Genomic DNA, 12223 nt, shown 5'->3' on the forward strand with positions numbered 1-12223 from the left:
AGTAGAAAGAAAAAAAAAATTGAAGAAAGGAGTATCTACCTGTATATATTTATGTCTAGATATGTCTTTCATTGCTAAATTGCCAACATTATTTTTTAAAATTATCTAGATTTTTTGTAGGTGAAAATGAAAATAATTTATAAGATGTTATGCAAATGCTGTATTTATTATTAGTGAAATCACAGTTTTATTTAAGTTCTATTGGTACAGGGAAGGTGAACTCACTAAATTCATATGACATCATTTAAAAGCTCTTAAAGAATACATGATGGATTTCAGAGGAGTTTAGCTTCAGAATTTTAAAATGTTCTTATAGTATAGAAAAGCTGCAACGAGCAAAGATAGAAGATTATACTGAAATGGATTTTACTGAAGAGGTTAAATCACAGGTTCCCATACTAATTTATTTACCTCATATCAGCACAGCTGAGGGTATACCTCTTTAGATTATGTCAGATCATGCATATCTCAAAAGCAAAGCCTCCCTCATAGACCAGAGGACTGATCTTTTCAAAAATGCAAAATAAAGTAATGCGAATATGTCTGGGCACAGAGTGGGATAAAGAAGGCCAGTAACTGATGGAAATAGTAATTGTAACTATGCATTTTTTTCGCTTTCTCAATAGTTCCTTATTAAGATATTTACACACTGAAAAGAAAGAAATAGGAATAAAGGCATTAAAAATCAGATTCTTTAATACGTCCTTCTTCTCTGAATCTCATCTTTATTGGGATACATACACAACATTCAAAAAAAACCAAAACAACAGCCCAAACACCTGATTTATAGAAAAAAAAAATCTCATTTTCCGTCTGAATAATGGTCCTGATCCCATATAAATCCAAATAACATCCCCTGGAGTATAGTGCAGAAATATTTCATAGGGAAAGCCACCTTTCGTATGCGACTCTTGGAGACACATATTAAAAAAAGACACGAAGAAATCTCAAAACCCACTGCTTAATCAACCATTTTGCTTCACAGGAACTATCATATCTGAAAATCACCGTGGCTATTTCAATCACCAGGTGGATGTAGCAGTTGCCAAAGGCAGAGTCAGTCCTCTCTCTCTCCACGGAACTCCATAACATGCAGCACAGTTTCCTGGAATAAAGCTCCAGAACATTCTGACACAGAGATATTTGTAAAAAATGAAGTAAACCCCACTTCCCAGCTGGGAAAAACAATTTCAAGGTTTTCAGAATTCTACAAAGGCTTATTTTCTCATTTAAAGCTGTAAATAGCTAAGTAACATGCATCTTGGCAAGTGGAGGCTTTTGCACTTTTTAAACATCACCTGCAGAAAGAAAAAGAAAAATGACAAATTAAAGTATGTGTGGGTTGATCACATGTTACGGGAATGTTTTTACATCCACTGTATGATTTTTAAGAAATAAATTCATTTTGATTTAAAGTGATAAACAGTTCTTTCAAAGAAAATTTTGGCAGAAAATATCATTTAGATTTCCATGTTCCAAAGTTATTTTACTCTGACTTACTTGTCTGCAAAGTTACTGCTAACAACACATTACAAAAACTTAAACTAAAATATTTATTATGTGCAACTGATAGATTGTGACCTATTTCTATATAGGTCTTCACTTTGTTCACCTATCACCTTAAGATATATCAAGAATTTTTTTCCTTTTATCTTTCACTGAACATGCCCTAAACCAAAAAGCACTTATATAAATCAGAATGATCAAGAACTGTGTTTGAAGTTCAACATTTTTATCATCTCTGACATAGTTTGTCCATATTAATATTAAAATGAAACAATCTCAGTGAAGTACAGTTCAATTTATGGAATAATTACACTCCATAAATATTTCAGCAAACACATTATTAGGTCCCATATGTAGCTTATGTGTTTGTGTGATCTAATTAATTATAATGCTCTGGAAAAATCTGTGGCCTCCTGAACTGAATGATTGGTCCTGTTTAATGATATATTTTATATTATGGAAATATAACTACTTTATTTTGTCCCTTAAAAAGAAGGCAAGGATTCACTGGCAGTATGCATTTCCTTTGCTATGTCAGTAACCTAGATCTGAAACATAAATTGTTCCAGATGTTTAGCCCACAAGTTACTCTAAATCTAGAGCATGGAGTATTAAATATGCAGGTGCAAAATTTCTGATGTACTAGACTAAGTGTCGAGAGATTCAGGTTCTGCCTGTTTCTGTGTCACTTCAGATGTTTTCCTGATTTGTCACATAGCTTTCCTGGCATGTATATGGTAAGAGCCATGCTTGATGACCTGATGTCATTTATTATTATTGTTGATTCCAAATGGGAATGTTACACAAGGATCTCAGGTATGAAAACAAAACAAAACAAAACAAAACAAAGCAAAACAAAACAAAAAAAAAAAACCCACCAAACACCCAAACATTCAAAAAAATCCTACAAAACTACATCAAAATGTGATATCTGTTCAGATATCACATTTTATTCAACATTGTCATATTTGCCTTTCTTCCATAACTCAGTAGACATTAATAATTAGAGAGATACATAAATCAGTATGTTCTTCTAAGTGAAGCATTAGCCCATTACCCTTTTTTTTTAAACTTAATTTTATTTACCTCCACTTGGAAGACCTTCTTCTTTCTGTCACTAACTTCAGGCTCCTGAAAGTCATGTTTCTTTCATTTCCTAATCTGACATATGGACAAATAGATGCTATAATAATTGCTAGGATGCTCCAAGGAAAGAGCATGAATTCCGGAACAGAACAGTAGGGTAAGAACTCCGAAGTGTCTGTCCTGCTTAATATTCTTGGCAATAAAAAGGAAACATTACAAACCAGAAAATTTTGATATGAGACTTGTTGGTTTTTGCACAATGCTTTTGGTTTTACTTGTGTTCCATGTCCTTTCCTAGAGCTATCCTCAAGTATTTAACACTTAGAATCATCACAGTCCAGCTCTGGACAGCCTGCAGAGTCATAGAAATATGGAATGAGTTTGGGTTGGAAAGAGCCTTAGAGATCATCCCCTCCCAACCTCCGTGCCATGGGCAGAGACACTTTCCACTAGCCCAGGCTGCCCAGAGCCCCATCCAACCCAGCCTTGAATTCTTCCAGGGATGGAGCAGTCACAGCTTCCCTGGACAATTTGTTCCAGTGCCTCACTGCCCTCACTGTAAATATCTTTTTCCTAATATTTAATCTAAACCAATGCTATTTCTGTTCAAAACCATCCCCCCCTTCCCCTACCACTGCAAGACCCTATTAAAGTCCCTCTCCATCCCCCTTTTAAGTCCACTTCGGACATTGGAATGCTCCCATAAGGTTTCCTCTGAGCCTTCTCTCCTTCAGGATGAACAGACCCAAGTGTTTCAGCCTTTCCTCACAGGAGAGATTCTCAATGCCTCTGTGACTTCCTCTGAACTCAATCCAACAGGTCCACATCCTTCCTGTGCCAAGGATCTCAGAGTTGGATGCTACTAGTATTCCAGCCAGGCTGCTCATGACAGCAGAGTAGAGGGACAAAGAACTGCTGTTCACACTTCTTTTAGTGTCATAAAAAAGTCTCTTTGAAACTGGAAAACCTTCAGCAGTGACAACCATCAGAAATATATCATCTTCAGATGAAACCTCAAGGGCAGAAGGGAGGAACAGTTGCAATTCTAGCATTCCTTCAATCATCGTGGAAGATTCTCCTCACCTAATTTGTAGTCATTCCAAACCTCCCTTGACTTATTACCTTTGTGGAGTTTTTCTCAGGGGCTGCCTAAGAAAGGTCAGACCCTGCATCTGACAACCAGCTGTTCAGCAACAGAGAACAAATGAGATGGTCTTAGCTGGTGCTTGAATGAGTTATCCTGGAAGTAAACTAGAAAGGAAGAAAAATGTCTCTAACTGGTGTGTGCATAAACCACTTCTTCTCATCCATCCCAAGTGGTAGAAAAGGAGGGAGGAAAACTCTGTCCCTCCTGCAAGGTTCAGTGGTTCCCCCACCTCCTTTGCCCAGCTGAGGAGCATCTCAGTGCTGCCAGTGCTACTGCATTGCAGATGGCAAGGGGAATAATAAAGCTGCCCACTTCTCCTCCACATGCCAGATAGTGAACTTAAGCCTAGACCACCTCAAAATACCTCAGCACGGCTGTGTGTTACAGCCATTGCTATAACCTCCCTCAGAACGGACTTTAGCAAAAAATGCTGCAGCTACTGCTGAACTCTTACCTTGGAAGTATTCTTCCTGGATCTGTGGAATTGAGAGGTTTTCCATAAGCTCTAACAATAGTTTTCTTTATGAACAGCAGCTGATGGCTCACCTAATGAATTCCCTGTCAAACACAGCTCTGTGAATGGGATCTTACTTCAAAAGTCACCAGGAAAAAAATCTCTCTTACTTGGCTTTAGAGTTTCTCTGACAGTGAAGGTTTTTCTCTTCATAGTATCTGCAGCACTTGTTACACAAACAGAAAGTCACTGATTGATAAGACTTGACTTATTAATTGTGCATAGGGACCAATTATAATAGGTTATTAGGATGAACCTTTGTCCCTGAAGATGTTGAGACTAGAATCACAGGAAGTCAAATATTATGACAACTATTCTTTTGGGGTTGTATAGGAGCTTGAAAGTTATTGAAATAAAATATCAATGGCTAGACATGCATATAATGTAATTAAATGTATTAAAATAATGCAGAAGTTCCTAAAATATGACTCATACTTTTGAGCTACCAACAAAAGAAAAGATCTGCTGCTGCTGGAAGGCGCAGTCGGCAAAAAGAGTCGGTATACAAAAGCAACCCAGATAAACAGATAATCTTCTTAAACAGGAAAGCATGCAGCTGGATTCTTCTATCATTTCATGACTAAGTAGCATAATAGGGATGAGGAATGTGATACAGAATTCTTTGGCTTACACTTCAAAATCCAAGGAAGGATTTCAAATAGTGAGGAGACATTGTTGAGATGAAAGAAGCCCGTGTTCTGTATCATCATAATGCATCAAATAAAAAAGTCGTAGGGTATTATATGTCATAATTAAAGTCAAAACCAATCCCACAGCTCACCTGATTCCTTGTAACTGGATAAAATATCACTAATATAAACTGATTTCTCTACATGTAAATCTTAAGTGTGTGGAGTCACAAATCAGGGTGGTTCCTGAAGACGTGTTCAGTCTGCAACACCACGACCACCTAACACCAAGCAATATACAAAACATTACTCACAGTACAGTTCTATTTTGATGCAGAGCGTGCATTCATGTATTTTTTAAATTAATGAAATAATTTTGGTACAAACACCTTGCCAATGTTTGTGTTCCAATGGCTCAATATTCGTTTTTCTTCCTTTGTGGTTGCATTGCTTCTATTTAGGTGACACTTCATGGTTACACAAGTCCATAGAGCGGAGATTTCTATGTACAGCTAGAAAGATGTAAATACAGTCAGAATGTGGCATAAGTTTATTGGACCTTGCCATGTAATTCCTGTCAACGATTTGAGCATTCATTCCAATGGCATAAATGGTCTAGTAGCAGCATCTGCTTTTAACTGTTTTACTCAACAGGCACATAAATGCATTTCTGAATAGGAAATTATGAAATTTTTTGCTATTACCTTTTCTCATATGCAAATATTTCTGAGAAACAGCTGCATTCTGAAAATAAAATTTGTTTCGTACTTTGTAAAAATTATCTACAAAATGCAAAGGAAGAGTCTGATTAATCTTAAGAGGATTTATGAATATTTTCTTAAATATTTTTCTTTCTCATTGCTAACGGTAAGCTTTAGTGGTCATTAACCATTCATCTAAAAGAAAGGCCTTTAAGTTGCAGCTTTACTCTGACTTAAAATTTTATCAAAATTGAATTTGAGGATTTCTGAAGAAACTGCATGGATAAATATAGCACAATCTTTTATTAGGAAATTATAATGGATATAGTATAATCTTATCTCATTCATCTTGACATTCTTGTACCTTTTTTCTGTTCCCATGTATGTGACAATTACCTTTTGTCATTGCTGTTGCTGTGGGTAAGACAATAGAGGTCACTGCTGATGGTGTAGGTTGAGAGCTGGCCTGAGGTTCCCTGTTTGAGGAGACACTATCATCTGTCCTTTTCAGAAAAAAGGAAATGCTGACATTTTGTAAACAAAATCAACTGGCTAAGCTGACAGCCCCTACAGCGCTCTGTATTCAAAGATGCTTAAAAGCTATTATCTGATGAACATTTGTGAGAAAATAAATATGACGATATGTAACATTGTTTTACCATTTTAGTGAGGGCATTTGCATGCGGCAGAGACAGGGAGGTTTGTACACAATGTGAAGCTGACATGTTGGCATCACTGAAAAGATAGGGACTAGTCACTTTTGAAAGGTCATTCTTCAAAGGAAATTATTTTTCTCTGTTATCTCGCACACAATTGTTTAGTTTTCAAACTTTCCAAAGGCATTCAGATTTCGGTATAATCACAATAGTGCATTCCATTAACTATGAAAAAGATTAAGAATGACCTTTCATCAGGCAAAAGACACGGCAAAACTGGCAGCTTTATGTATTTATTTTCAATTAGATATAAAAATGCATCAATGTTCCAATTTTCAGCTACATTCTTGCACAAAGGTGGGCATTTCAGACTATGCAGGTACTAAGAAAGTGTGAACATTGAATGAAAAATAAATGTATATGAATAAGTGAAGAATATTTAGAGAAAAAGCGAATATTGGTTGTGGCAGCAGTGGGAAGATACAGTGTGCTTCAGCAAACAAAGAAAGCAAAAAAGTGAACATCTCTTTATGATCATTGACAACAGAACTTGCCCTTTTCTGTCAAGATGTTTCCTTTTTTTACACCTTTTTTAGGTACATGTATCATTCAAGTAGGAAAAGCCAAGCCTGACCAACAAATTCCCTTTATTCGTGCTCCATCAGAACACAGGCTTGATTAGTCATGGTATACAAATAAAGTTTATCAGTCGCTTCTAAAATACAGATTTGGTGAGGCAGGGGCTGAAGGTTCCCATTTTGGCACCTTGATCTGCACGACCTCTTCTTGCCCCCCAGAGTTTCTTTTTTCCTGATACCTGTCTGGGAGAGGACAGGAACCCAGTAGGGAAATGGAGGAAATGGTGTAGACCCAGCACTTGTCACATGGGTGGCCAGTCACAGCTTCCAATTTCAGGTTATGTCTGCAGAGCAACAGCTGCTCCCAGCCTGCTCCAAAATCTCTCAGATAACATTGGGTACACAGACAGTTAGCTATGGTGGCATGGCGTTCCTCTTTGGCAATACTCAAAACTTCATTGATCTTTGCTCTATAATCAGCTATCACGGCAGCAAAGACATACTAAAGGGTTTGGCTATGAAATTCCTCTGGAGCCCATCGGACTCACGTCATCCAGTCTTCTCTCCAGTTCTCAGTTTTGTCTTCCTTATTGAAGAGTTCAGCCATAGACCAGGTAGGGAGATTCCTTGATTAAAATAATTTGGGTTAGTTTGTTGCTCCAAGCTTTTCTGGAAGAGAGTCTACAGCCATTCAAAGAAGTGAATATTATTATTAAATAAATCTTAATGAAGCAGTGGTGAAGTTGAATCTTGAGGCACAAAAAGGCCACATACCGTGACCTGCAGAGCAGGAATGACCATAAACCTGTTGCACTTGTTTGAATAATACCCCCCTAAAGACCATCAATGGCCTCTGCAAGGTGCTCTGCTCATTTTTTGGGTCCGCTCATCGTCTTTGGGTTCATGCAGAGTGATGAGCACATTCTATGACATGGGGAGCCAATGCTAGCCAGGTAGGACTTGGCACTGTTTCCTGGGTTAATCTTGCAACAGGCTGAGATGTTTCTTGTGATAGAATCATTCATCTTAAGTCATTATTCTTATCAAATTCTCAAAAATCAACTGTGATTTACTGTGAGTATTTTGCATTATTACTATCATAAAACCAGTTTGGGCAGAATTATAGGATTACAGCTGATTCAAAAAGGAGGAAAAATTCATCTCAGCTTGAGGGATTTGTTTCATAATGACTTCCTTTCTTTTCTGACAGATATCCAACAGAGAGGAATTCAAGTACTTTTTAAAGGATCTCTGTCAAAAATAAACTGATAAAAGCAATACTCAAATAGTCCATTTCCTGGATGACCTAACTTTAATTTTTCTTTTGTCAACTCTGCCTATTTGCAGAGTACTGAAAAGCTTTTCTGACACAGAGTTGGAGTTAGGATTTTTAGATACATGCAAAAATATGTGGTTTTCTTTGTAAGAACATCCCAACTCCAAGGACTGGAATTCAAGCTGTTTGTACAAGACAAAATTCTGAAAGTATTTTGGTCACTGGAGCATTATGCCCAATGTCAATATCCTCATTATGTTATCATCCAGCACTAGCACAAATTAATTGCGATTTACCAGAAAAAATCCAACTCCTATATCAGATTAGGGAAAATGTGAGTTTTGTGTATAACCATAGTAGGCAATTTCAGAACTCGTATTTTAAGAGTTTCTGCATAAGCAAATTTAGCCAGTAGAAAAGAATGGCTCAAAACGAACACAAGCATTTAAAAAAAAAATAAAATCCCAGTGTCACAATCCCGGCAGTAGCCACACATCTTCCATATAAAAGCAACAGCTGAAACAGATGCTGCCTTTCAGTCTGGCTTCTCACAATTTAAACATAAGAGCTTTACTTCAAGCAAGCTTTTGTTAGAGCGCTTTTTTTTTTCTTTTAATTTTATTTAGTTAAGTTTTTTGGTGGAGAAAGAGGGGCAAAATTGCTTGAAATTTTCAGGTAGAAGTGACAGTGCTTGCAGTAGCAAGGCCTTATAGAAGGTTTTGTGTTTTCTCCCAAAACAAGACAGAGTGGATTCATGTAGGGGCCTGGCAGAGTGTGTTCCCTGGCAACTTCTCTTTGACTACAAAATAAATAAAGAAAAGAAAGTGCAGTGAAAGCCTTTACACTTTTAAATTTAAAATCAGTTTTTAACTAAAGTTCTTTTGTTGTATTAGTCTGCTTTCTACCTCTGCGTATGTCAGCATTAGGGGTACTCCTTAGACAGGGTAAACGAAATAGTGTATTTAGAAGTTCTGTAGAAAACTTTTTTGGTTAAAACTACAGGTAATAATGAATGGACTCTGATGTCCCCTAGAGACTAATTCCTTGCCTTCTGCCAGACCTTTTGTTGTAGCAGTTTGATATTTCCTCCAGTGGCACAAAGCTGGCAGGGTTGGATGGCTCCCTGCCCTCAACTGTGCATTTTGAGGCACAGTAACCAGGACAGCACAAAGGTCTGTTCTGCCAAGGCAGCCTTGGTGGGGTGTGAAACATAACCAGTGAGGGTCTCAATGGCCTGGGATTGTCAATAATAGTAATAATAATAATAATAACAGCTATATTCTGTATGAAAATGCAGTGGAAATGGAGGTGTGACAGCCAGTTTCTTGCACGCCTACTGGCTCTTCTCAAGAAATTATCTCATGACACAGTTCGCAGTGTTCAAACATTTTTATGCTTATTTGTAAAAGTGTAGCATAAAATGGTCTTGCAGCACTGTCTAATCTTTTGTGTATGTGTTAAGGCACAGAGACTTCTACCCAGACATTCATCAGTTCTCTCTTGCTGCCTGTCTTCCTTTCTTTCTTTCTTTGTCAAGTTGAACTGGAATTGGATCATTCTTTAGGAATCTAAGTCCCTGATCAGGATTTTGGAAATACAGTTTATTCCTATCATAACACCAAAATTATTATTTTCATGTCCTTGAAATACACTTTTTCAGTATTACTAATAGTAGGACTCCTAGTTAATTCCATATTGTATTCCATCAAAATGATTCTGGTAATATTACAATTTCTACATATGTAATATTTTCATTTATATACATGCAATATCACTATTTCTACTTATATACAATTTCCAAATATATTGAAATCTTTTCCTCTTCTAATCAGGGTTTTTTTTTTCTATTAAGCAGAATTGAAATGCCAAATTTCCCCCAAAATGCAGCCAGTTTACACATTTGTGCAAAATAAGTAATAAGTAGCATTGGCATACACTGATTTTCATACAAATAGATGCACACACACACACATAAACAAAAACGGAGGATCAAACCCACAACACTTACAAAAAATGCAGGAAAATGTTACCAGGGACACAGCCACCTTATCTAGACTGATATGAAAGGCCTCATCAGAATTAGCCAAGAGAGACATTTATAACAGTAATCCCAGTCTAGACAAGGTCTTATAATTTAAAAGAAGATTTTCAGAATCATCTAAGAGCTGTTAGTCCTCTAGGTCTCAAGATGGGATCCCAGATGAAGCAGTTTCAGGCAAGAGCAAAACATGACAAAGCAGTTTAAAGAGGTCAGTTACAGAAGAGACAAAGTGCATAGGATAGTTTTAGCTTCGTGTACTAGACTCAAAAACACAAAAAAACACCCAAACACAAGCCAAACCCTGAAAGATTTAAATATCATTAGAAAACTGGATTTTTAGAAAATCCTTGATATGTGGAAACACTTATACCCGTATTGAAGATATTTGAAAACAAAAACCCCAAAAATTCTTATAGGAGATTTAGTTTACTAAAATAGATTAAAGCAAAAATCCACCTGTATAAATCTAGTTAAAACTAAAGAAATTATGAAAGACAAATTTTTTCCCCCCTGTAAATAAGTTGCCAGTGCCTGACAGCTTTCCTATTGATTTTTATTTTAGAAACTGCTTAGTTCCCCTCTAGGAGTCACAAGCAGAGAGATCTTATTCTCAGCATGTTTCCTAGATGATTTTTGCTTCTACGTTATTTTTTTAAAAGACAAATATATCAAGGAAAACAATTCCTATAGGCTGGCGTCCACAGTTAAAAGAAAATCTACATTCTTGCTAAAGTAAATGATACCATCAGAGACTTCTGTTTCTGGCAAGACCAGGAGAGATAAAAATTACTTTATTTAAAAAGAGACCACTCACATTAGATGGACATAGAAGATGATTCAATCTCCCCTCTACAAATGCATCCCCAGACACACTTGATTTAAGTCTTACAGAGGATAAAAGAGTTATTGAAATTTATATTAACAATGAGATTTTGTTCAACAACTGCACTGAACTGCTTCAGTACAAAGCACTGATGAGTTTCAGAAAATCTGGTAATTTTAATACTAACTGAGACTAACAAGTGCTGTGGTTAAGGATGGGTACAATGTGCAAAAAGAAGGAACCAAGACAGAGTGTGGTCACGGTTTGCATCTCATCTTTTTGCTGCTCTCATGAAAAATGAGCATACTAGACCATTTTTTTCTGTCAGAAGTTTCTTGCTGCCACCTTGCTTTATAAAAGTACATTTATTTAGTCAGGCAGCTGACCTCAGGAGAAAGAGAAAAGACTTGTATATATCTGAGCATGAGGCAAATATTCCTTTTCTCATATTTCATAAAATATTTTCAATGAAATTTTAAGCGGATGAACTTACTCTCAAATTATATTTTGGATAGCATACTAATGTCATTGTGGTGCCCTTCACATTCCATCAGTTTATGCTATGTTGAATAGTAAAACATTAGGCATAGGTCATTTATTTCGACAATAATCATCTGTGTAGCAGTAGAGGAGCATGTTACTTCTCTAACAATAGCAACAGGATAACACCTCCCACTTCCCTTTCATTTGGCTACTGAATTATTGCACTGCAGTAAAAGGATTAAGCATTGCACAATAATCACAATATCAAGATAAATCTGGCTAAGGCAAAGCACATTAAGGCCGTTTCAAGGCACACTTTCTCATTTAATCTTTGTACAGAGACCCAGAAGCTCGGCTCTTGTAACACAGACAAAACTGGAAAAGCTTTTGGTACACATAATAGAAAATATATAAATGTAAAATTTGCATTATTATATGTAAATTCTGGACATTCAAGCAGCCTAAAAATGATTTTTGAAACAAAAAAAATTAATAAAAACACATTACTTTATCTACTTGGGCATCATGTATAATTTTAACGTAGAACCTAATTTGATAGAACTGGAGTATTTATTGCAAACTTTTTGATCAGTGATCAGTCCCTAGAGATAAGCACTAGCAAAGTCAGAGGCTTAGACATTCCCCAACTTTTAGATCTTGATTAACCTCTTTCACAAAACACTTTATAGTCGTTATTTTTTCCTCAAAAAAACAGGCCTTTGAATTTTAATTAAGTTCTTATTTCAGCAAAAATTACTCTTGCTTCTGGCATTTTCAGTAGGG

This window comes from Chamaea fasciata, unplaced genomic scaffold, assembly GCF_029207755.1.
Source record: "Chamaea fasciata isolate MVZ Bird 193981 ecotype frontalis unplaced genomic scaffold, bChaFas1.0.hap1 SCAF_2, whole genome shotgun sequence".
Taxonomy (NCBI): Eukaryota; Metazoa; Chordata; class Aves; order Passeriformes; family Sylviidae; genus Chamaea; species Chamaea fasciata.